We start from the raw sequence: 27052 nt of genomic DNA, 5'->3' as shown, positions 1-27052 counted from the left end.
AATAGTGTTTCTGAAGAGTTTTTTTTTTAAAGGCATTCATCTACCTAGCATACATTAATTTTGTGATTTAGAAACAATCTGGTTGATTTTCTCATTGTTCTTTTAATGTTTTATTATTGTGTTATGTGGTACTTTTATTGCGAATTTACCTATGCTTATGTGGTTCAACTAAAGTATGGAAAAAGCCATCACTAAATTTTCAAATAAAGTGGCCTTCAAATAACCACGTTGTTTGCCTTCATTGCTAATCATTTGTGTCATCTTGGGCCTTATTATAACATAATGAGGGAGGGTTATCAATAACTTACCCTCCTTACAAAGACATGGTGATAGAACAAAAAACTAAATAATACTTATTTCCATGGTTGTCTTATACTTCTGACCTTAAGGATATTAAAGTTGAAGCATTTAAAGATAAAATATGTACTTCAAAGTCTTCATTATAATTTAAAAGAATTTCAAAACAATGAAGAAATTCAAAGACCATTGGACCTTTCAACTGGGCTATGAAGTGCATACCAAAGCTTGGACTTTTTGGAGCCCACTTCCGTACTTTTCCATGACTGATAAGTCTAATTTGCAACTAAAATGTTGTGATTTCAGTTTCAGAAAGTTGAGCTATAAATTGCCGAGATCTGGATAAATGGCCAATTATATTAGAACAAATGTCTATTGTTTTATACGGGGAGGGGGAGAGTTCACTGTACTACTTATTCAGAGTGATTATTTCAAATTTCCTTCCAGAAGAAAAAGTCCATGCCACGTTTGTGGAAATGGTTAAGTGACCACAGGAACGAAGAATTCAGAGATGATTTAGTGCAGATCATCACGAAGGCTTCCTGGCATGTGCATTTTAAACAGTACTGTGTTGTCTTCAAGTTTGCCAAAGTGTAATCTGTGAGCAATTGAGGCAAAATCAAAATCAGAAACCTAGGAGAGTAATATTGTTTTGGAATTGTCAAGCAAAAGACCTTGGTTTGGGTTGTTACGTCTGGAACCAAAATGTCACATGTGGCATACATCATTTGAAGTTTATTATTTTAACCTTAGACCTCCTTGTTGAAAATTTATGCTATTCAGTGTTTGCATCCCAGTATAAGCATTTCTATTCTGTTATATGTGAGTCTGTGCCAGCTACATGGTGAGCGTGGCAAAACCATAGCTTGGATGGCTGGAAGGCCCCCTCCACGTTCCACTCTTGCTGGCACTGCCAAACCCAATAGGTTCAAGGGGGTGCTCAAAAATTAAGGCATGGCACCAGGTAATTAAAACCATTCCCTACACATCTGGAAGAAAACCCAATCTAGTCACACTCTCTGCTGAAAAAGAAATCATTCCATGCTATTGCCAGGAGCTGCAGGAAAGTAAAAGTGGTGTCGTTTTACGTTTACAGAAGCATTTAGCATTTTCACGGACAGACTCAAAATTTGTGGTTACAAAGTGTGAAATTCTTATTAAAATTCCTCATAAAATCAACAGAACACATATCTAGCGATTGTTCCAAGGCCTCCTTTCCTTCCATTTGCACACTGATGCAATGATCCCACTGATCCATTCTATTCTCCATAGCAAACAAACCTATTTCACTTTCCCATTCATTGGCTGACTTGCCCTAGCTGGGAAATTTTTAATTATTTGTCATTCAAGTAATTTCACCCTCAATGATATGGCTTCTTTCATGCTGGAATGAGGCAGACTGTCCTCTGAGATTAAGATATAGTGAACTTGGGCTTGTCATGGCCCCAGTAGAAGAGATAGAAGTGATGGCAGACAGTGTATATTTTTGCTTGTATATCTAAGCAAAGATTTATAGATTGAGAATTTGATACCATTCTTTGTGCAGAATTTGAACTTTCCACATGCAGTTCAAAATTTACTTGCCAGTAATGGATTATATATGTCCTCTAAAGTCTCATATCATTTTTCAGGGATAATAATAATAACACAGCATTCTACTGTATCTAACGTGCCTTTGTTATCATGTTTACTCTTATAGTATTAGCTTATGGGGAAGATGGGGTAGGGGTTATTTCCCCCACTTTGAAATGAGGATCTCAAGGCTCAGAAAAGTTAAGTGGTTTACCCAAGGTCACACTGCTTGTAAGAACAGGGAAAGCTCTCAAACAAGTCTTCTGACTCCAGATTCTGAGTTCTTTCATTATCATGTTGTGCTTCTTATATTTCTTATGTCTTCTTCTCACCAGAAATCTTATTTTGGACAAGTTTTCAAAGCAATTTTGATGGTATGAATTCAAATGCCATTGACATGGAGCAGGCAGCATGGAAATGAACAGCTTCTTAATCAGGACAGTGCTTGTCATCTTGGAACTCTGGGACTGCTGAAGATCAGTGTGAAATGGCTTTATCCTTCTCTATTTGTCTAAGCACAGCAATTTGCTTATTCTTCTGATTCAGCACACATTTCTTTCTTATAATGCAGGTAGTTGTTTACTTGTATATTTCTAAAATCTCAAATATAATTTCCTGATGCTCAGTTACCATCCCATTCATCTTTGTATGAACATGTACTTTGCCCAATGTCTTGCATAAAGTAAATGGTCAATGAATGTTCTCTAAAAGGAACTGAAGATAACATAGCAGAATTTGAAGAATCCAAATGTAGTTCTCTGTATGATCTATATCAGTGCTGGCCAATATAACCTTCTGCAATGTTTACGCTTCTGCAATGGAAACACTTCATATTTTGCTGTCCAGCACTATAGCCACTAATGGCTAGTGTGACTGGGGAATAGAGTTTTCAATTTTATTTAAAGTAATTTATTAAAAAAAATTTTTTTGATGTTTATTTATTTCTGAGACACAGAGAGACAGAGCATGAGTGGGGAGCAGAGAGAGAGGGAGACACAGAATCCGAAGCAGGCTCCAGGCTCCGAGCTGTCAGCACAGAGCCCGACATGGGGCTCGAACTCACAAACCGTGAGATCATGACCTGAGCCGAAATTGGTCGCTCAACTGAGTGAGCCACCCAGGTGCCCCTAATTTAAAGTAATTTAAATCTAAATAGCTGGATATGGCTGATGGTTACCATATTAGACAGCACGACTCTAAATTTTCCTCCATTTGAACTTTGTCAGAGTCCCCAAATTTGATTGTATTTAGGTCCTTCCATACACTGATGGTTCTCACTATGTTTTTGATGAGATTTCATAGCCTACCTTAGGCAAGATGAGGAAGGGTTGGGTGGAGGTTTTCTCTTGCACCTAATGTAGGAGGCCCTCTCTGCTCTTTGAGGCCCTGGTGAGGAGCTGGTGCTGCTCCCTGAGTGTTTTCTGGAAAGCAGGAGTGACTTGTTTTTTGGAGTTGCAAAAGTTAGCAGGGGCTCTAGAAGGTGACACAGGGGGGATTTCTCAGTTCTTTAGGCTCAGTTTGATATTTAGTCTGGGCCTGTAGGAAATAAAAGCTCTGTCACTTTCTAAGAAAAACAAATCTGCAGTCAGAAGAAAGAGAAGGGCAGGCAGATAACACTTATTAATCAGATTTCCTCATGGATAGTCTGAATGGTGTTCCACTTGGGGTTAGAATCTTTAGGTTCTGTCTTTCCCCTTAACACGGAAGGCTGTATACATCACCCATAACCATTAAGTTATGCATTTCTTCTAGCTGTGAAACTTCTAAATTCCTACTCTGAAGTTGTCAGCTTGGAATTAATGAAAAAACAAAAAACAAAAAAAACCCCATTTCTCTCCCCTTCCCCCCTACCCCCCCACAGCAATAGCAGAACCTGCCTAGGAAGAGAGAAATGCTATTCATGCAGGGTGGACCCTTTTGATCTCAGCGGCTTCTAAGAACCCCCATTCTTCATACTGTGGCTTCCACTAACTGCTTTGGAGGAGGCAAAAGGTTAAACAGTGAGATAGCCAGGAGTGAAATGGCAGCCAAATGAGAGAGCTCAAGGGAGCTGTTGAACAGATGTCTATGTGTTATTATGTGATTCTGGGCACAAGTCCTTTCTCAGGATGTAAACAGGGTTAGAAAGGCAGATTTTTGGGATCCTTGTGCTCTATTAGAAGTGAAACAAACATTTAGAAGATGCAATATTTAGAAAACGCATTGCTAATATTGAGGTACTCACAGGTAGCTACAAAGTTACTTACTATAAATGAATCCTAAATTTCAGGACTAGAACTGTAGAGTTAAGGGTTTTCAATGTTATTTATGAAGGAACGCAAGAGTAATTATTGTGATTCAAAGAGCAGGATCTGCCTCCAGAAGCTTGCTATCTAAGGCTGACAAAACCATCAGACAGTAATAGCCCATATTGTGTATGAAGTTGGCACTTCAAAATATGTTCTTACTCCTAAAAAATATGTTCAGATTAACCTTTTAGCTTTCCGTTTCTAGTAGAGGTGGGAGGTAAGAATTATCTGTCTCTTTAGGCATAGTACATAACAAAGTGCAGAGAGGGAAGTGACCTGCCTAAACTCACAGGGCAATCATGTCTCTATCTACACTGGCAATGGATCAGGGAACTTCAAACTAGGAGTCGCCAAGCTGGACTTTCTTCTCAGGAGTAAGATGGCAGCTCCAATCTGCTCACAGATGTAAGGGAACTTGTCTATGTGGAATACATAAATAAATGTGCAAAAGAGGAAAAGAGCCCTCAGTCTGGTAAAGCTATTGGAGAGAAGACAAATTAGCTATGACTTGGTTATAATTTCCTAAGCTGTTTTTATTTGTTTTGAAGATTTTATTTTATTTAAAATTTTTATTTATTTTGAGATAGCGTGCATGAGCAGGGGAGGGGCAGAGAGAGAGGGGGGACAGAGGATCTGGGCTCCATGCTGATAGCAGCAAGCCAGAAGCAGGGTTGAAATTGAGGAACCCGAAACCATAAGATCATGATGTGAGCCAGAAGTTGGACGCTCAATGGACTGAGCCACACAGGAAACCCTAAAGATTCTTTTAAGTAATTTCTATATACAAGGTGGAGCTTGAATTTACACCCCCTTAGATCAAAAGTCACATGCTCCACTGACTGAGCCAGCCAGGTGCCCTTGTTTTTTTTTTTTCTTTTCCCCCTTAAATAAACTTTTTGTTTGGGAATAACTTTAAATATATAGAAAAGCTGCAAAGATAATAGTTTCCATATAATATTCATCCAGTTTCCCCTAATATTAACATTTTTCATATGATTTCTTGAGTTTTGCAGTGATTTTACATGCATGAGTACACCTTAAATAGAGCCTTGTTTACAAGTGGGTTTCTATCACTTTCCTGTAGTATTTTTCCAAAATCTATTGCTAAGGTAGAATAACCCAACATATCTGATAAGGATTCAATAGTTGAGCACTGGACATTTTGATTATAAGGTCATTGTTAGAGAAAGAGGAAGGAAGAAGAATATTTGATAGTGTGACAAGAGAAATATCTTGAATATTTGAATAAATATTTCAGGTAGTTCTCAGGCTGGAAGATACTTTTTCTTCTCAGGAACCAGTGAGGCTTTATATTGAGCAAATATTGAGCAAAATTGAGCAAATTTTGGAATTTTCATGATAGTTTATAGAATAAGCATTGAAGAAAATCTGCATTTCCCAAAATTCCTTAGTTTGTTCAATAGTAAATAGAAACAGAATTACTGGACTACGAAACTTTGGTTGATAATGATGCTCGACTTCAAAGTTGGAACTCTGAGTAATTGCAGACCGAGTGAGAAACTTCTGCAGTGCTCACTGGAAGTGAATCATAGATCACTACCAAGGATATAAAAGTACAGGAGACCCAGGGTGGAGATCAGTATACCATAGAGAAGTGTCATTATTGAAGAGCACCTGGGAAGAGCCAGGCCAGGTTTCTCTGGTCATTTAGTGAGCAGTGACAGACACAATATTGGACTAATACTAAAGTTATACTTGCTTATTATTTGAGTTTGTAGAATTTGCATTAACATTTAAAGTTATTATGGAAGGAGCCATATGAAGTTTCCAATATTTGACCATTTTTGATACACAAAAATGGCACATTCAGTCATTCATCCTGATACCTAGTAAACTATATGGGGTTGATATCAACACTTTTCACTTCGTTTCACTTTATATTTTTGTTGATTTTTGAAGTTGGAAGTAAAGAACAACCATTTGAGCCTAGAAAACCCAACTGACATTTGCTATGAAAATACCTGGAATGGGCACAAAATTCCTGTGTGACAGATCTTGCATGCTTTAGTAGTGACCGTTTTATACTTTATTCCCAGGATTAAGTTGGTTCTATGTATTTATATTTATGAATTTTCTAGATGTAGTAGTATTCACTATTTTCGCCCCTCCCTCCCCAGGGATCTAGAAAATATATTTGAAAATGATTGTTTATCATCATATTTAATTTTCAACCATAAGGTGGCATCATATCACATTTTATACCAAAGAAGCAGGCTGTTTTTCTGTTCATTGAAATGACTAATGCTCTGCACATGTCTTTAAGTTATGGGTGTAACACATTACTGAATTTTGAAGTTTTTAAGCGAATATTAGAAGCTGGCATCTTCACATAGGAGTTTCACATTTTTTCCTTATATTTGATCTTTTTATATTATAGCTGAGAAGTTAGTAATAGAAGAAACTATTACTATATTAACTAATACTATGTTTTACCTCATTAAAATATGTAAGGCAGTTTCTTGCATATATAGAAGCTTCTCAAAAATATTCATTGCATGATTAAATTAAAATATTCCTTTAATAGGCCTTCCCCTCAGGAATTCATTTTCTCATTTGTCAAGTTGAATTTACAGCACACTTTTATTGCTATGACCCATTTCTTACCAGAATAAGAAGCTTATTTTCATGAAGAAGTTAAACCCAACCGAACACATTTAATTTCCCTACTACCTTTTAAAAATACATTGCCTTTTTTTTTTAAAAACATGACACTTTTTTTTCTTAATTAGAAATGTCCAGGACTTGCAAATTACATAAATCTGCTGGTTTACCCTCTCTAGTTGCTTGATAGAACACTCTGGTTTAGTTTTGAAAAGCTGAGTAAAATTTGCTTCATCTTCCTGCCTAGAAACTTTTTGTACCTTTGCAGAAAACTCTGTAAATGCTTTCCATATAAAACCTCCCTTTTTTTCAGATGCAGTGATTTTGTTCTTGGAACTCTTTGTTTATAGTGTTGTGGGAAGTTGGTGCCACTTGGCCTGCAGGAAATACTCCCACAAGGTGAGTTGCAGGGCACCTTAGAAGTCTAGTTAGGAATTCAGAGATTGCAGTAATAAGACTTTGGTCTCAAGATTTCTCCATCTGGAGCCCTTTATCATACTGACTGACTATAATCCCAAAGCAACAGATTTAAAGTGAAAAAGTGTTAACCATCAACAAACAACAACTCTGTATTATATAACCAGCTAGAAGGCTATTTCTATTAAATTGATTGAATGATTGCATGAGTTGAGGTTTGGCTATAACCTAGATATTAAATCTACCCCACTCCCCAGTGCCCCCCTCCCCCTTAGGTGGAGCTCTGCTTTAAAAATAAACCATATTATATTTCTCTCTATTATCAAAAATGTAGGCATTTAATCCTTAATATTTTCCTCTCAGTGTCAAAGTAAAAAGTCAAGGTGAAATAAAGTAAAAAGTCAAAGTGAAACAAGTATGATGGTGTGAAATAGAGTAAGGGGATAGTCCAAAGAAGAAGGTTAGGAAAGGCATGTCTGAGAACATGATCTTGGTTTAAGCTGAAGGATGAGTCAGAGCCAACCCTGTAAATGTGGGCCTTGATTTGGGTGGGTAGAGAACAGAATGGTAATGTCCAGAGAGACATTCTGGAAAGCAACTAGCCTATGTATAGGCTCTGTTGTGGGAAAGAGCTTAGCATGTAATGGAGAGAAGATAGAAATAAGGACTGTGTGGCTACAGCAAGGGCACTGGGGAGAGGGTGCTGGGGGCATGACACAGTGAATTAGAGAGGTAGGCTAGTGCCATGGTAAGGACTTTTGGATGCAATGGGAAGCAAATGAACTTTTAATTAGGGAAATTACCTGATCTTATTTATATTTAAAAAAGATCACTCTTGGGGCGCCTGGGTGGCTCAGTTGGTTAAGCTTCTGACTCTTGATTTTGGCTCAGGAAATGATCTCATGGTCGAGAAATCAAGCCCCGTGTCAGGCTCTTAGCTGGATGTGGAGCCTGCCTGGGATTCTCTCTCTTCCTCACTCTCTGCCCCTCTTCCTCATGTTCTCTCCCTCCCTCCCCACCAAATAAATAAATAAACATTTAAAAAAATCACGCTGCTTCATTAACAGTGGAACAGATGAATACGTTGTGATATATTTATACAATGGAATGTTACATGGCAAGGAGAATGAACAATTTGTTGTTACCCACAATAGCATGAAAGAAAATGCCATCTCAAATATACTATTGAGGTGGAAAAGTCAAATGCAAGAATGAGTTTATTTATGTGAAGATTCTATTTCTTGATCTGGGGCACTGGTTAGATGAATGTGTTCAGTTTGTGAAAATTCATCAAATTGTATATTCACAACTTGTGCACTTTTATGCATGTCAAACTTAAAAAAAAGTTTAAAAAAAGGAAGACTCTGGCGGCAGAAGAGGGAATCAATTATAGAAGAGAGTGGAAGCAAAGGGACCATTAGGAACCTATTGGAATTTTCCAGATGAAAGATGATGACTTCAATAGGGTAGTGGTGGAAATGAGAAGTGGATAGGTTCTAGATCTAATTTGTATTATATACAGTTTTAAGTATTATATGGAAACATATGAAATTGTTGATGTTTGACCACTTTTGACCACCTTCAAAAGTGTTAATTTCGTATGATTCAACCTACTAGGAAGAGACTGTAGTGGCATCCTTGACTTATTATTGTCTCTCTATGAGGTCTGCAAACTCTTGGTTTTACATATCTTTCTTTGTGATGTTAAAAATAAAAACTTAGGGTTTTGCTTGAGAACAGATACTGAGTTTTAGTGGTTCCTGTATATTCAAATAACTACATTACTTTGTCTATGATGAGTTATGCTACAGGTTTTATCTATATTATCTATACTAGGATTTATGTATTAAAACTAGTAGTTTTTAACATAATTAACTATTTAACATATTAGTATTATGTTATAATTTGCAGTAAATATTGTGAAGACAGGTAAAAACTCACTTTGTTTTCAAAGTCAGGAGTTAACTATTTGTGCCATCATTTAAAATATAAATTACATTTGAATATATGGCTGTTAAATACCAGGCTTATCAGCTTCACTCCCTTCCCCCCAACAACTAAGGTAGTGTTTGGTATCTGTTTAGGTAGCCTGTGCGGGTTGTCAGATTTCTGAAGAGAAGCAAGGATCAAGGGGCCCCTGACTGGTACAGTAGGGGTTCTTTAAGTTGTGAGCACTGAGGTGTCTTAGCTGGGCTGCTGAGATGTACAAAGACGGCTGCACAGTGAATTCTGACCCTGTAGCCCTTTCTATTGTAACTGAATCTTCACATTCATATCCATCAAATTGACATGTGATAGTCTAAGGAGAAAACAACCTTGGAAATGGTGTATTGAAAGTAATTTACTCCCTCATCTATCACGTTCTCAAATGGTCTACATTTGAGCAAAGCGGTGGGAATATAAAGCCTATATTCTGAAATTTGAGAGGGTCTAGGGAAAGGTGTTTTAATTTTATTCTTTTTTCTTAACACATATATATATTTCATACAAACACATAATGTAAAAGTGGAAGATGTACATGACATTTGATATACACATTTTTTAAAACTAGCTTTGAATTCATTTCCTCCTATCAGAAAAGCATGCCTCTTGGATAATATTAGATTTTCAGAATGTGCAGATGGAAAATAGTTAACGGAAATCACCCCAACTAGATTTATTTTGCATCGTGCTTCACTGAGTACAGGAGTCATCTAGAAGTTTCTAATTTTTTCCCTGGAGACCATCACAAAATCCAGTCCCAAAAAAGAGGGGTGGGATGGATGGGGGAAACAATGTGCAAATATTTGTTTGAAAGATGCTCTTTCCTGCCTATAGAGTGAAATGGATACCGACCTCCAGATTTGTTGACCTGTTGGTGAGATGGAAACTAAAATATGAAAAAAAAATGAAAGTTTTCCTTGATGATAGATTTTTCCCGCCTCTTTCAAATGCAGCTAGTATGAACAATCTAATGACTAGAAGGATCTTCAGACCTCTATATAGTGCTGAAGAATGTCATGTTGAGAAGGGGCACGCTTTCCCTATATCATTGTGCCTTAATCTTCTTAGATTTTTCTACAAAGAAATCATATTAATCAAATCTCCTTTCTGCTGTATGAAAGGTGCTGGCTAATGCTCGACTTTGGGTGAAATTGGATATGGAAGAAAATCCTGACTTGAAATAATACCAGACTTTCTATAATCTTGTGTTACTGGAGTCTTAGTTCAGGACTGTAATTTCCAGCTCAGGTTTTATGAAATCTGAGACCTGCCAATGAGCCCAAGAGGTACTACATACTTTTTGGAGGCAAAACAAAAGTAAAACAAAACCAACCATCACCCTCCAAAAATGAAAACAAAACAAAAACAAAAACAAAATCCAATTTAAATGGATTTAAACACACAAAAAAGAAACATTTGCCTTAAAAAGGTTTAGAAGTAGTTTTTATGCATGTATCTTTAAATCAAATAAAGAGCAGCAACTGTATCTTGCAAGTACAAAAAAGCAGAAATTGCTGTTCATTTGGCTTATTGCTTTGATAGTTCTAAAAGGGCAAACATGTCTACCATTATGTAATCTGATTTTTTAAAAACTTAATTAAGAATGTATATATCTAAAATATGGTTGCTTTTTCAAAGTGCTTTTCTTGGGAAGCTATCTACTTGCTTCAACAATTCATCTATTAAAATATTTTGGAATCCTTTGGAAACTGTTGAGTTTTAACATACCTAATTTGAATATATTTTGGGGACAGGCTGCAGTTTTGTAAAAGTGTGAAGTCATTAAGAATAGAGAGCCTAAAAGTATATCCATGTGTATATGGTCAGTTGATCTTAGACAAGGGTGCCAAGACTACACAAAAGGGAAAGGAAAGTGTCTTCAACAAATGTTGTTAGGAAAAAGGGAGATCCACATGCAAAAGAATGAAATTGGATCCTTATTTTATACAATACACAAAAGTTAACTCAAAATTAATTAAAAATTTAAATGTAAGACCTAAAACCATACAACTCTTAGAAGAAAAAATAGGGGAAATGTCCCCCGACATTGGGCTTGGCAGTGATTTCTTTGATAGGACACCAAAAGATAAGCAACAAAAGCAAAAATAGATAAATGGGACTACATCAAGCTAAAGAGCTTTTGCACAGCAAAGGAAACCATTGACAAAATGTAAAAAGTAAACTTTCAAATGGGAGAAAATATTTGGAAATTACCTGTTAAGGAGTTAATATCTAAAAAAACACAAGGAACTCATAAAACACAACAGCAAAATACTAAATAATGCAATTAAAAATTGTGCATAGGAACTGAGTAGACATTTTGCTAGGGAAGAAATACAAATGGTCCGTAGGTATGTGAAAAGTGCTCAACATTAATAATTATTAGGGAAATGCAAATCAAAGCCATAATAAAATATCACCTCATGCTTGTTAGAATGGCTTTGTCAAAAACACAAGAGATAATAAGTATTGGCAAGGGTGTGGAGAAAGCCATGAGAAAGAAGGAAATCCTGTCATTTACAACAACATAGATGAACCTGGAGGATATTAAGTTAAATGAATAGGCCTAACACAGAAGGATAAAAACTACATGATACCACTATGTGAGGAATCTAACATAGTCAAACTCAGGACAATTTAGTTGTAGTATCTCCTTGGTCTCTTCCAATCTAGGAAGTTCATCATCTTTTTTTTTTTCTTTCATGATCATGACTCTTCAAAGGTATTGGTCTGGGAATGCAAGCTGGTGTAGCCACTCTGGAAAACAGTATGGAGGTTCCTCAAAAAACTAAAAATAGAATTACCCTACGACCCAGAAATTGCACTACTAGGCATTTATCCAAGGGATACAGGTGTGCTGTTTCGAAGGGACACATGTACCCCCATGTCTATAGCAGCACTATCAACAATAGCCAAAGTATGGAAAGAGCCCAAATGTCCATTGATGGATGAATGGATAAAGAAGATGTGGTGTGTATATATATATATATTATATATATAATATATATATAAAATATATATAATATATATTCATTATATATATATATTATATATATATAATATATATGTATATTATATATATATATATAATATATATATATTACTTGGCAATCAAAAAGAATGAAATCTTGCCATTTGCAACTATGTGGATGGAACTGGAAGGTATTATGCTAAGTGAAATTAGCCAGTCATAGAAAGACAAAAATCATATGACTTCACTCATATGAGGACTTTAAGAGACAAAACAGATGAACATAAGGGAAGGGAAACAAAAATAATATAAAAACACGGAGGGGGCAAAACAGAAGAGACTCATAAATATGGAGAACAAACTGAGGGTTACTGGAGGGGTTGTGGGAGGGGGGATGGGCTAAATGGGTAAGGGGCACTAAGGCATCTACTCCTGAAATCATTGTTGCACTATATGCTAACTAATTTGGATGTAAATTTAAAAAATAAAAATTAAATTAAAAAGAAAAATAAATTAAAGGTATTGGTCAATTATTTCATTAAATGTCCTTCAATTTGGGTTTGTTGGATAGTTCCTCATGATTAAATTCAGGTTTTGCATTTTTTGGCTAAAATACATAGAACTGTTGTGGCATTCTCTTCAGTACATCATATCAGAGGCACATGATTTGCATTTTTCCATCACTGGTGATGTTAACTTTTATCATTTGGTTAGGGTGGTGTCTGCCAGGGTTTTCTACTACAAGTATACCATTTTTGCCTTTGACATTTGAAAATGTAGTTCAAAAATATAATGAACAAGAATAAAATATATATAGTCCCTCAAGACCACTTACTGGAGGTAGGTAGAGTTTTATTTGTTAAAGAAGTCTCATTCATTTGGTGTCAAATGACATTTTGAGAAAATATAAATTTCCTGCTTCTCATTATACTTTTGTCCTGAATGTTATCATCTATTATTTATACTTGCTTGAGACAGTTATTATTTATTTATTTATTTATTTATTTAATGTTTATTTGAGAGAGAGTGCAAGTGGGGGGAAGGGCAGAGAGTGACAGGGAGACAAAGGATCTGAAGCAGGCTCTGTGCTGATAGCAGAGAGCCCAACATGGGGCTTGAACCCATGAACTGTGAGATCATGACCTGACCTGAAGTTGGATGCTTATTTATTTATTTTATTTTAAGAGAGAGAGAGAGTGAGAGAGAGAGAGAGAGAGAGAGAGAGAGAAAGACTGCATGAGTTGGGGGAGGAGCAGAGAGAAAGGGAGAGAGAGAGAAAGAGAAAATCCCAAGCAGGCTCTGAGCTGTTAGCACAGAGCCCGAAGTGGGGCTTGATCACATGAACCATGAGATCATGGTTTCAACCTGAGCTGAAATCAAGAGCTGGATGCTTAACCAATTGAGCCATCCAGGTGCCCCAAGCTGTCATTATTTATATTAGTGAAGACTGAATGAGTTTCTATTCTATGGGTTATAATCTATTACTATAATTATTTATTTTGTTGCTCAAATATTCTCCAAATTGGCCATTGGGAGACCCTTTAAGTTTAGAGTCCACATTCTTAACTACTACTTTAAACTCCTTTATAGTTGGGCTTATTTACTTCAGATAGGCACCATGCAATCCTGGTTTAATAAGTTCTCATTCATATGCATAATAGGAGGCTTATTTTAGCTTCTGAATATGATACCATGTCCTTCTTTAAAAAAAAAAAACCCATTCCTAATCTGTTGTACCCCAGGTTCATTTGCCGCTCTCTCACAATTTTTGCTACAGGCTTTACATATGGACAGTTTTCAACTTCAAAGACTATTCATGATAAATGTCCTATATAGGCAGTAGGGATTCAACTAATTCTAGTACTTTTTATTATCTTTAATTTGATTTAATTCAACAAATATTCATTTCAAAGCACACTGGAGAGAAAAAAAGTAGAATAAAACCTATTCTCTGATCTCAACTAACTTGCTATCCAGTAGGGAAACAAGACATATATGCAACTATGATGTAAGCGATGTGATAACTACTTGAATAAAATGTTATGGAAACATAAAGAAGGGTGACTTTCATTCCAACTTGGGCGTGGGATAGGGTGATGGAGAGAATAGGGCAAGGAAGCGGGGGAGGGGGGGCATGTGAGATCTTCTCTAAGGTTTACCAAATGAGAATAAAAGACATGAATATTAATCTGAAGAAAATGTCTGCCAGACATCATTTCTTTTGCCATTTGGTCTTTATCTTCATTCTTTTGAGACTTGCTTTTTGGTTTCAAAAATCCTGAAAACTAAAGGTCAGAGAGACTTACAGTTTTACAAATAATTGCCAAGGCATGGAACTGATGATGAGCCAGGGGTGATAACCTAGGTGTGTAATGAGAATAGGTTGAGTTTATATCACTTTGCATTGTAGGGTAGTCCAGTCTTGAGAATGGAGAATCAGAGCAAGCCTGGACTGGGAATGTCTTATGTAACCACCTATTCCCTTTTGCTTTTCATTTCTCTTGGCAAAAGTAGAATCAACTCTTCATGTTATCTAGCTGGGTTCAAAAAGAGCTTCTGTCATCATGTCCCTTTTTGAGTTATCTAAGCAGGAAGAAGATGACGATTCCAGGACAGTGGGTTATATATTTAAGCAATAAGCGAGTATCAAGAGACAGTTTTTGGAAGGTGACGATGGTGATAGTGGGAGCTTTCGAAGTGCTTTATGTAAATAGTTGTCTTTTTTTGAAGTAGGTTTTCTCTTTTAGCATGCAACGTAAAAGGCATTTGTGGCTTCTGAGCACTAGGGGTGAGGCTATTTGGCTCCTAGACAGTCTCTGCTAAAGTTTTTGATGCCTTGAAATTCTTCAGGCCTGAGGCCTGCCAGAGAGGAGGGCAGAAAACAGCAGCTTAGATGAATGAATACTCAAGTGAGCTTCAGAAGGAGAAAAATGCCTCTCACAATCTGGTGGAGAATAAGACAGAAAATGCCATTTGCTTTTGTGCAGAAAATAATAGTGAAACTAATTAGCATCACAGAGAACTTTTCCTGGTATGTGGGTATAAATTTCCTAATTTATAACTGAATAAAAGGTAAACTTAATACACATAAAATGCTTGGAAATGGATTGGTTCTGAAAAACTTCTGATAATTATTTATTTATTACTAAATGATTTCAATGCTGCTGGCACCAAGAGATATGGGAATTGTCCCTTCTTACAGGCTTCTTATGAGGAACATAAACACCCAGAAATATGCATATGTGTATATAATGGCTTTTCTATTTATAATTTATGTTCACATGTATAATTTATATTCCAACCAAGAGTTTTTGTCTGGATGGCTTATTTGTGATTTGATAAATGAAAAATCCTAAAAATATTTTTTTAAAGAGAATTGATTCTCATCCTCTATTATTTGCCTTCTTATTTAGTAAACACAGAGAATTAAATATATACTTGATTTGTAAGACAAAAGAAATCCAAAACAGAAATTCTCTCAAACTTTCCATCAAGTGGTTTAAAAATTGTTATTGACTTTAAGTCCTAAATAGAAGTTCTTTTGTTAAACATATATGAGTATATGTACACACACACACACACACACACACACACACACAAACACACACACACAAATACACACTAATCTGAAAGATGAGCTGGAAATGAGCCCACAAGAAAATAACAACTTAAAAGTGATAATATTATGACTATCAGAAGTAGTGTTGCATCTGTGGAGTAGTTTTGTAGTCTCTTTGTATCACAATTAATCACCTTTGAGAAGTCCTTTTTGCTTGGGGGGTACGTCAAGAGCAAGAAGTTGCTTCATTCTTGGTTCCTTAGAGAGTTAGACTGTTTGGCCAGAGTTATGGAAAAGGGATTGTGTCACAAGTGAAGTTATGGTTTCAGGACTGCTTCCAAATATTCCAGCTTTGGTTATAGGGGTAAAGAACTGAGGATTCTTGAAGCAGTCTTTTTGGTCAAACAATTTAACAGGCAGTAGGTCTGGTGCCAGTGATTCCATTTCTAAAGGATTTGCCTTTGAAGTGTTTGTTCCTCAGTATGTTTTTCCAGCCAAACATATGCCTGTGATTTGAAAACAGCTTAAGAATTTTCTTTCACACTTTAGTGTTCATGTTTAGTTTGCTGGCATTAGAAGATTCAAAATAAACTAGTCTGGCTCCTCAAATCCCTACAGTGATTTTGCAACTGAGGGTTATTCACATGGGTGGAGTTTAGTTATCTCTGACTCTACATAAACATTACAAATTATTTTTTCAATGAATTTATTTCTGGTAAAGGGTTAAAGGAAAATGTGCTCAAGCTTGCTTATACTTTGCATCTTCTAGAGTTTTTTAGAAAATTATTTATTTGTGAACTATTGTCTTAGTAGTTTAAATTTTTTAGTCTGCCAGGGAATATAGGTGGTGTTTCTGATGAACATTATGTCTGGCTGGTGGCTTGAAACTCTGATCACTGGACTACTTCTCCTTGAGAATTCACTGACTGCATGGGAACAAAAGATTGAAAACATTGAGATCTCTGTTTTCTGCTTTGTTCTGGAGAGAAAAGACTCATGTTTGATAAGACATTGTGTCCAATGTGGGTAAATTGCCTATGATTTTGTTGGTTTTGTGAATGGTCATTGGATTAAAAAAAATGAAGAAGGAGGCCAAACCAAGAGCATTAGCTCATTAGAATAAGTGAGATGAGATCTCTTGGGAAGGAACCAAGGAGAAGGGTATAATCTAAACCCTGGGCTTCAGAAGTAGGATTTAGGTTTTCTCTTACAGGGAACTGATTTTCCAATCCTGAAAGACCAATTCTGACCACTGGAGACCTTTCTAAAGCCCTTCTCTCTTGACAACTATGTATGGAAAATCCTTTAATTAGTCACACACTGCTATGGACTGAATAGCACCGGATTCAAATGTTGAAGCCCCAGTCCTCAATATGATGGTATTTGGAGGTGGGGCTACAGTAGGTAACTCGGGTGGAGCTCTCATGAATAGTCTTCCTAAGAAGAGACAGGAGAGAAATGATCTATCTCCACCATGTGAGAATTCAGCAAGAAGGCAGCCATCTGCAAACCAGGGAAAGGGGACTCACCAGATATCAAATCTGCTAGCACCTTGATCTTGGACTTCCCAGCTTTTAGAAATGTAAGAAATAAGTATGTACTGTTTAAGCCACCTACTCTATGGTATTTTGCTACAGCAGCCTGAACTGAGACACAGCAATTTCAAGTGAATTTAATTTTCAACAAAAGTAACAGAGTTTACAGATAAAAAGAAGGTTTGGGTACCATGTGTTTAGAAGTCCAGACCTGATTGTTTCAGTTATTGCTATTTCTTGGATTTGGGTGACTTAGAATACCCTTTTGTTCAGGTCCTTTTTAAACATTCACCTAAATGAGGTGATTCTAATGCCTTATGGCTCCTGTGACAGATGGCACCTTGTTTCTTTCCTGTGATGAAAGCCTTTTTGGTCTTGTGAATGGTCATTTTGATTCAAATGCTGGAGGCTTGGAGAAAGAGACCAGAGAAGCAGCAGGTACTTTTCACCCAGGAGACTGACTTACCTTGAGAAGTCTACTAGGTTCTCATTTCCTTTCAGTGGATCTTCATTGTGCTCAGTGGGTCCGTTGACATCTGAAACCAAGATGACAGATAGACTATTATGGATTCCTCTAGTTCATTGTACCTATTGGCTCAAGTTAGTTGCTTTGTCCACTTCTCTAGGCTCAAGTCTTAGAAGGCCAGTACTTTCAGAGTTGTCACATTTATTATGGGGACTTTTAAACATACAATGTGTACCTATATATGAGTTTCATTAAGTCATAAAGCTGATTTTGTGGAAAAAACTGGATTTCTTTTCCCCATTTTCTTCCTTTTTGATTTCACATGATCTCAACTTTCTTTTCAGCTAAATCAGATCTTCATTCTATCTACTCTTTAGAGTCACTATGTGACATTTTATTGTAATAGAAATGGAAAAATTGTATCACACCTTTGTATTATATCATACTGTATCACATCCTAAGAATAAAAGAGGAATAAAAGAAGATGTTAAGGGATGTGGCCACCAAACAAGTTAATTAAATTTTTCTTTCTCTTCTAATGCCTAATTCCTATCTGTTGACAGCAGAGACTTTGAAGGAAAATTGTCACAGTTTTCAATTTGGAATGAGTATTTTAAGAAATACAGAGATGAAGAGAGAAGAGAAAGAAGAAAAAGAAAGGGGACTGGGTGGCTCAGTTGGTTGAGCATCTGGCTTTTGATTTCAGCTCAGGTCATGATCTCACGGTTCCTGAGTTCAAGCTGTGCATCAGGCCCTGCACTGACAGTGGGCGCCTGCTTGGGATTCTCTCTCTCCCTTGATCTCTGCCCCTCCCCCACTCCTCTCTATAAACAAACAAACAAACAAACAAACAAATTTAAAAAAGGGGGGGGGGCATTTTAGTTCCAGAATTTCCCTATAGGACAGGCTTGGAGTGGCTGTTAGGAAAGGAGAACAGGGGAATTTTCTGGTAATACATGAATAACCATCTAGTGGCTTTATTTAGGGTTGTGTGTTTATTTGAGGTGGCTTGGAAGGGGTTATTTGACATTTTTGGTGGGGAAGCTCTAAAGCCATCTCTTGTTTCCATTGGTGATAAGATGTTTAGAAAAAAATTCACATAGTTTCATTGGGAGGTAATTTATTAAAAAGCATTCTCATACAAAGGAAATTTACTCAAGTTTAGACTGAAACCCTGGGCCAGAGCTTTAGAAAGTTCCAACATGAAGATTTGTTGAAAGGAACTTTACTTGACTCCAAAAGAATGCAATATCTTATCCTTGATATAGGATAAAGAGATGAGATTATATAGTTCAAGGAAACTGTTTCTCTAACCTCAGGGGAACAGAATAAGGTAGTGCCCAAATAACAGCACAATTATCCTCTTTTCTTACTAGCCCCACTACTTGCTATATGCTTTTTGTTTCAGTACCTGCAGTGCTAGGGGAAAAAGAAACCTGTTCAAGCGTGCCAGAGGCCAGTACCCTTAGAGCCCTCCTGAAAGCCAGCTTTTTAGATGAATCATTAAATGTCTCTCCACTTAGTGTGCTCAGTGCTGCATTGCTCTGGATCATATCCACATTCCTACCTTTGACTCTAAACCAAAGTTAGGACTTGCTTGTTCCTTTTGGCACATTTTCATATCATGAGCACATTTTGTGATATGTCCATCTGCACCGCTATCTAAATAAGAGCAGACTTATGGGGAATGTGGCTGAGAGTTCACTTAAGATCCTTCACAGGCTCCTGCCTGCCACTTCCAGATTGGCAGCCACAAATGAGGTTAATCGTGACTGTATTAAATATGGTAGAGTGGTCTGGTCATACATTACACCTGGGAGTGTTGAGTCCTGCTCTGAGTCGAATGCCTGGTACTGTTTTGGTGACTTGAGCTTTAGCTGTGTTGATTTGTCAGGGGAACAAGTCAAATCTTAGCTAACTAGTTTGTGGTATATTATTAGGAATGTTAGATAAGGAGGTTTCATGTAACTCCTATCATTGTGCATTCTTGGATTGAAAATAAGCCAATCTCTCAACAGTTTGGAGAGAAAGCCTTAGAACCGGCCCTTTGAAGACTATGGGAATGAAATTGATATGTGGAGACGCTTGGAAGAGTACCTCTATACCCTCTGACTTGCTAATGTAAAAAATATGAAAGATCTAGATGCTCACTATGAAAATACAAATGGGATCAACCACCAATTCTAACAGCTGAAGATCTTCCTGCCATTTCCCAGATGGTTACCTAAGTTAATGAAATCACAACTGTTTTAATTTCATGTGTTAATATATATTCTGTAAACCATTATGGAACCCCTGACATTCCCCATCTGCAATCAGTGGCAATATTAAGAAAGGAGAAAAAAAGGATTGTTAGTATTGATAAACATTTAGTTAATGCCCCTTAAAATATAAGACAAGTGCTTGTATGGACATGATTCATTATCAGATTTTTAGAGGGCAAATCTCCAGAGAATCACATGTCAGTTACTTAGAAAGTTTTCCAAGGACCAGTCATCTACTTAATATCTTACATAAAAGCAATGGTGATTTCATCAGGATTGTTGGAGAACACAAAATGATGTATCATAAGTAATCTTAATATTTAATTAATAATGAAAGAGTAACAGTCAAATGGTTTTGCTCTTATTCAACTATTATGATACAGCCAGTTAAGCGGAACTTACAAATAGAGGTAAGCAACAGAACTCTTTGTCAGCAACAGAACTCAACCTTCAGTTCCCAAGGAAGAGCAAGCATACCCATTATGCAGTATGCCACTTGGATGTGGGTTTTTGCAAATTCTATTTTTAAGTTTTCAAGTGATGGTTCATATATCTGCTCACATGGTAAGGATTAGTTGTTTGCCTTTACTCAATGGGAATGGGGATTTGGTTATCAAATTCTTTACATCCTTATGATTTATAATTTTGTTTCACAACAGAAAGAAATGGATAGGCAGCTTGTGCATTTCACTTGATGATGTATATTTACCCTTTGGAGGTAGGTCTATTCATAGGAGAACAACTTTGGATTTGTTGCAAAAAGCAAATGACTTCCTCTCCAATAACTGGATAGTTAGCATTAATTGGATACCCCCAAAGGGCTGTTCATTTTTACATTTTACTTCTCTTTGAGAATTTGGACATCTCTGGGTGTTGTTCAGGTAGAATCTTGGAAGAAGAAATTTCTACCATGCTTCTAAATCAAGCTTTCTCAGAGTTTAGAAGTACATGTTACTGTTTGGACGTGGTTTTGCCTTCTCAGCAAGACAACCATTGGGATTTAAATGGAATTTCAGACTTAGTTTCAAGTGTCATTCCTCTCTCTAACCCTATAGAATCTATTTTATAATCAAACATAAAATATGAAATTCCTCACTATCATAACCTGAGAACATTTGAATGGGTTGTCAAAGGAGGTTGTGGAGATGTTTAAGAGCTTAAACCACTTTTGTTCCTAGATGACTTATTCAGTTGCTTAAAAGCAGATCATCTCTAGAGATTCTTTCTTGTGCTATGGTGTTAACATTATACATGAAGCTATTCTTCAGAGATAGGAAAAGTTAAGATAATTAACTAAAATATTATTTTATTGCTTAACAGCATTCAAGTTATTCCTAGTCCTGAAATGTTTTATCCACTTTTCTGATCATTCTGTTTCTGGACTGTGTTAAGCATAACTGTTATTCTCATTGCTGAATTCCCTGCTGGGTACCCTGGTTTTCAGACAATGACATACACCAGACCGTTCTGTTTAATATAGTGAAAAAAAATTTTTTTGAAAGGGTGGTTCAGAGTGGGAAGGGAAATGAGCAAAAAAAAAAGTGTATATTTTTCTAATTGAAAATGTAATGCATTTTGATTGTAGAAGACTTCAGAGATAAAAAGTATGAATCATAAAACAACTTTCACTCCTAAGACTCATGTATAATTAGATAAAATTATTTGAAATATATGGATAATCTCTTTCTTAAATTATGAACATTGCATTATATATATATTTTAACCTAGACATGACCACCTCAGTTGCATGGTCCTGGGGACACAGAATATGCTCTTTCCTCTGTTAGTACTTGGGTTGCCCTTCTATCCCTTATTCTCTTTCTTCACTTTCTTCTTGAAGTCACAGACTTAATTGTTGCCTTTGCAAACATCCCTTCTCAAGCCTGCTCCTGTCTGGCATAGCAGGTAAGGACTATGGGCTGGTGTACTGGGGGGAGAGTCTGTGGAAGAACTGGTGGGGTGGAGAGGCAAGTGGAATAAGAAGAGAGGAATACAATATCTCTCTACACTCTTTTCCATTCCCTTCCATTTTTATAGTGAATGTCTCTTGGACCTGTATTTTTATCTTCGATCTTTCTGAAACTTCCAGTTGTCTTCTGGGTATTTCTACCTGAATATATAAGCTCCTGAAACATGACACACAATATTTCATCCTCCTTGCCAAGTACAGCTTTTCCTATCGACTTTCCAATTATACTAATAGTAGCACAGTTAAATTCATTACTGGTCTTGAAGTCTGGAAGCCATTTTTCACTGGCCATTTTCTCTTTTCCATATCTGAATAGTTCTTAAATCACATCTATTCTTCTTCATCAACATCTTTTAATTTGCTCCCTTTTTCTATTCCTGTCGTGACCTCCCACCAAGTTTGAGTTCTTCCTGTATCTTTCAATAGTTTTCTAATCGGTGTCCCTACTTCTGGTTTCTTTTCTGTTTAAATGGTCTAGCACATTGATACAAAGCTCACTGCATGACTTAATTTAGTGGCTCCTCATTACCTATTCAATTAATACTTATCTTTCAGCCTACATTCACGATTGTCCACAGTCTGACCCAAACCCACAATACCAATGTAATTTTCCTACACTGGAGACCAGTAGTGAAATGGGCTTTTCAAAGAGAAAAACAGATAATATGTAATTTGTATCTGTATAATAAGAAACACAAGAAGGAAAATAATCAATGATAAGGCACAAAATTATAGGGAGGTATGAAGATCACCGGAATGAGTAAATATAAAGAATGCTAACTTATTAAAGTAACAATAATAAAAATGTCTCTTGGGTTTTAATATATAGAAGTAAAATACATGGCAAGAGTAGCACAAGGGGCAGGAGAGGAAAAGGGTTATAAGTTTGGTGCATTATTAAGGAAATTATAAAGGTATGAATTAAATGCATAATAATTCAAGAATTATGAATTATGAAGATGATGTTTAGAAAGCTGATCTATCTTTACAGGATAGGAGTTACCGTTAAAGGCTCCTTAGGACCACTTTCATTACAGGCATTGGATGGTTTCCTGTTTGTGGTGAATAGTGATGGAAATATTGTATTTGAGTCAGAAAATGTCACACAATATTTGCAATATAAGCAAGAGGACCTGGTTAACACAAATGTCTGCAATATCTTGTGTGAAGAAGACAGAAAGGATTTTCTTAAAATTTATCAAAATCTACAGTAAATGGAGTTGCCTGAAATGAGATCCAGAGACAAAAAATCCATACATTTAATTGCCATATATGATGAAAACACATGACAAACTGGAAGTCTTAAACACTAGTCGTGAAATGCACCAGAAATATGAAACAATGCAGGGCTGTGCCCTGTCTCAGCCACCAGGTATTATGGAGGAAGAGGAAGAGATATTGCAATCTCTAGGGCAACCACCTAAAGAATCATAGGTAAAGCCAGTAGAGAAGCTAAATATGGAATAATACAAAATATCTGATTAATCCAAAAGAAGGCAGAAAAGGCACAATAAAGAACAACAAAAAATAGATGGGACAGATAAGGGAAAAATATCAAGTATATAAGTATTTATATCAGTAATTGTAGTAAATGTAACTGGACTGAACACTCCAACTAAAAGGCAAATATTGTCAGATTACCCAACTATGTCCTATTTATAGGTGGAATTCATTAAAAAGGCCATAGTTAGGTTGAAAGTAAAGTGATGGAAAAGATATACTATGTAAACATTAACCAAAAGCAAGCTAGTATGGCTATAATACCAAAGTAGACTTTAAGGCAAGAAATATTACTGAAAAAAAAAGGAGAATTATTAATGCTGAAAGGGCCAATTTAACAGGAAGAAAACAACTGTGTATAATATAACGTCAAAATACAGAAAGCAAAATTTGTTAAGATTAAATAGACAAATAGCTATTAATACCCTCTTGCAGTTACTAATTGCACATTCACAAAAAAAACTAAGAAGAATATGGAAGATATGAACAACACCATTAAACTGTCTATAACAACTGCGGAATACTCATTCTTTTCAAATGTCCATGGAGCATATACAAAAGTAGACTATATTCTGGGACATTAACCAAGTCTCATCAAATTTCAAATGATCCTACAGAATATTCATTCACCACAGTGGAATTAAAAGAGAATTCAATAATAGAAAAAATAACTAGAAAATCCTCAACTGTTTGGACATTAAGCAGCACACTTCCAAATAAGTCTTGGATCAAAGATGAAATTGCAATGGATACAAGAAAACATTTTGAGCTAAATTATAACAAAACCTGTATGATGCAGCTAAAGCAGTGCTTAGAGGAAAACTGACAGTTTTAATGCATACTTTAGGAAAATGGAAAGGTTGACAATCTACTTTGTAAGCATTCACCTCTGAAATCCAGGAAAAAAAGCATATGAAACCCAAAGAAAGTAGGAAGAAAAGAAGGAAATAATAAAGAGAAGAGCTGAAACCATTGAAATAGAAATCATTTACTGGTTGCACAAATTGCTTGTTTCCTCTTCTGTAAAATAGGGATGAAAACTGAATCCACATGCTTGGATTATTGTGAGGATTAGATAAATTAACACATGTAAATAAAATCATTAAAATGATGCTTGCCATATAGAAGCATGTAACAAATATTAGCTGCTGCTGCTGCTACTACTCCTATAACTACTGTTATTACAGGATAAACTCTTAGGCTTATGTCCTTGCTTTTAAAAAGATATGGTAATCACATGGGCCACAAGGAGTCTAGAGAGTTCTAAAGCTTGGTACACAGCTTGCCAGTTTGCACAGGGTCATTCCTATGCCATGGGAGTTGGCATATGGCAGAGCACCCTTTTCAGTATAAATCACATCCTGCACTACTCTCTGAAAGTCTTCCTGTTACATTTAAAATTAAAATTCAACCCCTTTATCATGGTCACCAGCAATGTGTTATCTGACCTCTGCCCACATCTTTAATGGTACCTTCTTCCTTTTCCTCACTGTTCTCCAGATACTTAACCCTCACAGATTCTTGCACTGGTCATTTCCTTAACTGGAATGGTGTTTCCTCAGCATTTTGCTTGGCAAATTTCTTCTTTTTCAGTCCTCAGCTTAAATGTCACCTTTCCAGAAAGGACTTGCCTGACCACCCTGTCTGTGTTTGGGTTCCTGGTGCCCTGTGCCCTCTATCCCAGCATCTGTTGATTTCCTTCATAGACTGTGTCAAAATCTGTAATTATTCATGTGTTTACTTGTACTTTGTCTCAACTATTTATTAGACTGTTACCTTCATGAAATTGGGGTCCCTGCTTATCTTGCTTATACTAGAGCCTAGCATAGTGGTTGGTATATACTAGGTACTCAAAACATTTGTTGAATGAATGACTGAATATGTTAGGGTTGCTGTTCTTGAGTGGGGGGTTGTACTAAGTGACATCTGCTGTCTTATGTCTACTCTAAGGCCCTGAAACTAACTTGTTTGTCCTAAGGAGAAAAGTGTAAACTCCAGTAAGAATTAGTCATGTTCCTCCAAATGGGGCAAGTGATGATGTTTACAGGGTCCTCTTCTTATTGGAGCTGTGGGCTAATGACAGGTGATCATATTCCTTGAACACTTACTGTGATTCTTTGCCATGTAGGAATTACTCCTTTTCCTTAACTTCTTGATTTTTTTACACATATGCTACACTAAAGCACTTTTAGCAGGCCCATGATAAAAACAATGCATTAATTAAAATGATACACTCTCTCTTAATTTTACACTTGACAAATAATAGCTTTTGGTTGTCACTAAGCAACATTGTTAGCACTAAATTAGATGTCTGTTATGGTTGTGTAGGAAAGTGGTTTTGCTGATCTTAGCACTGTTTCCCCTGCTCTGGAAAATATAAATCATCACTGAGAAAGGTGGTGTTTCTTTATGAGTCCTTGTGATATCAGCCTCAGGCTATGAGATGTGGACAGATAAGTGTGCTCTTCCAGCTGAGATCTCTTCTTCCTGTTTGTTGTGCCTGAGTTTTTCACACCTTACCAGTCATATCATTCTCACAGACACTTCTGGATAAGCCCCTACTAAGTGTACAGTGTGGTACCTGGTTCCTACTTCAGTGATTCAATCTCCTTTCTTTTTTTATAACTAAGGCCTCCATATAACTGATTGCAGTGGGGTAGTTGCTTTAATCTCTATGGGAATATATATTTTGCTAATACCAGGACTTTCTTTTTAGAACGATAGTACCTTCAGGAGTCACATTTATGGTCACTGATTTAAAACAGATACTTCTTTACCCAGGAGAGGTTTAGATACAATGGAAATCTGGTCTCAATCAGGTATGATACCCGTTAGCTTGAGTGACTGAAAGAAAACCAAGTGAATTTTGGGGGGGAGGTACACAAAATATGCATTTGGATAAATGGAGGTCAACACTGGTTCAAAATTAGGCAAGCTACTTATTTCTGGGCTGCAGGTTCCCCCAGTCTCATAGCTGCACTGACCTAGTATTTGAAGGTAAGTGATCTTGACACTTGTGGAAAAGAATGTCTTGCTTACATTGTACAGTGTGTCCTGGGACCTTCCCGCATTGCTTTAGTAAGGGCAGCCATTCATCTGGCTCCTTCCTCTTGTGGAGAGTAGCTTAGACTAGAGAGGTTGAAAATATGATCAGCTCAAGGTCTGGAAAGCTCTATGATTTTTAGATTACCCTCAATTACTAAATAAGCATAAAACTAAATTCCATATTTGAAGAAATTAATTTTATCCCATAACACTGAGCTCCAAATGTAGGAGAAACAAACTCAAAAGGAAAGTATAATTTTTATTTGAAAAGTTTATGAATCTGCTTGTGAACCCACTAAAACTATGAATCTCATTTCTGAAAGGGGACCATCTCTTTCACACACCACTCAGGATGTGATTGCCTATCAACTTTTAGATGTGCATGTGCTCATGTTTCTGATTTTATTAATTACAATTTCAATTCCTCAAAACTAACCTTAAAAAATCTTCTCAACAAAAACTCCCTCTTTGTAGTAGGTTTCTATCTTTAAGAGATGATGTGATTCTGAGGAAAGCTTTATTATTCTATTAGTGAGGGCTGGTGTGGGGAAGATTTAGAAAGAT

At 36.4% G+C, this 27052-nt stretch overlaps 1 long non-coding RNA gene across 4 annotated transcripts in view; it reads right to left on the bottom strand.

Annotated features, from left to right (window-relative positions):
* Positions 1-27052, bottom strand: part of LOC122233516 — a 295453-nt gene that overhangs the window by 41613 nt on the left and 226788 nt on the right. For 2 of the 4 annotated variants that reach the window (XR_006211075.1, XR_006211082.1), the window contains one exon: positions 17711-17780. This is a non-coding gene — a long non-coding RNA (uncharacterized LOC122233516). Of the gene's footprint in view, positions 1-14428; positions 14512-14764; positions 15095-17710; positions 17781-27052 lie in introns of those variants that run through there. The other 2 variants (XR_006211077.1, XR_006211076.1) reach the window with 2 other exon arrangements.

The sequence above is a fragment of the Panthera tigris genome, chromosome A2 (genome assembly GCF_018350195.1).
Source record: "Panthera tigris isolate Pti1 chromosome A2, P.tigris_Pti1_mat1.1, whole genome shotgun sequence".
NCBI classification, from domain to species: domain Eukaryota; kingdom Metazoa; phylum Chordata; class Mammalia; order Carnivora; family Felidae; genus Panthera; species Panthera tigris.
The sequence above is the reverse complement of the archived record's forward strand: the minus strand, read 5'-3'. Positions and strand labels throughout refer to the sequence as shown.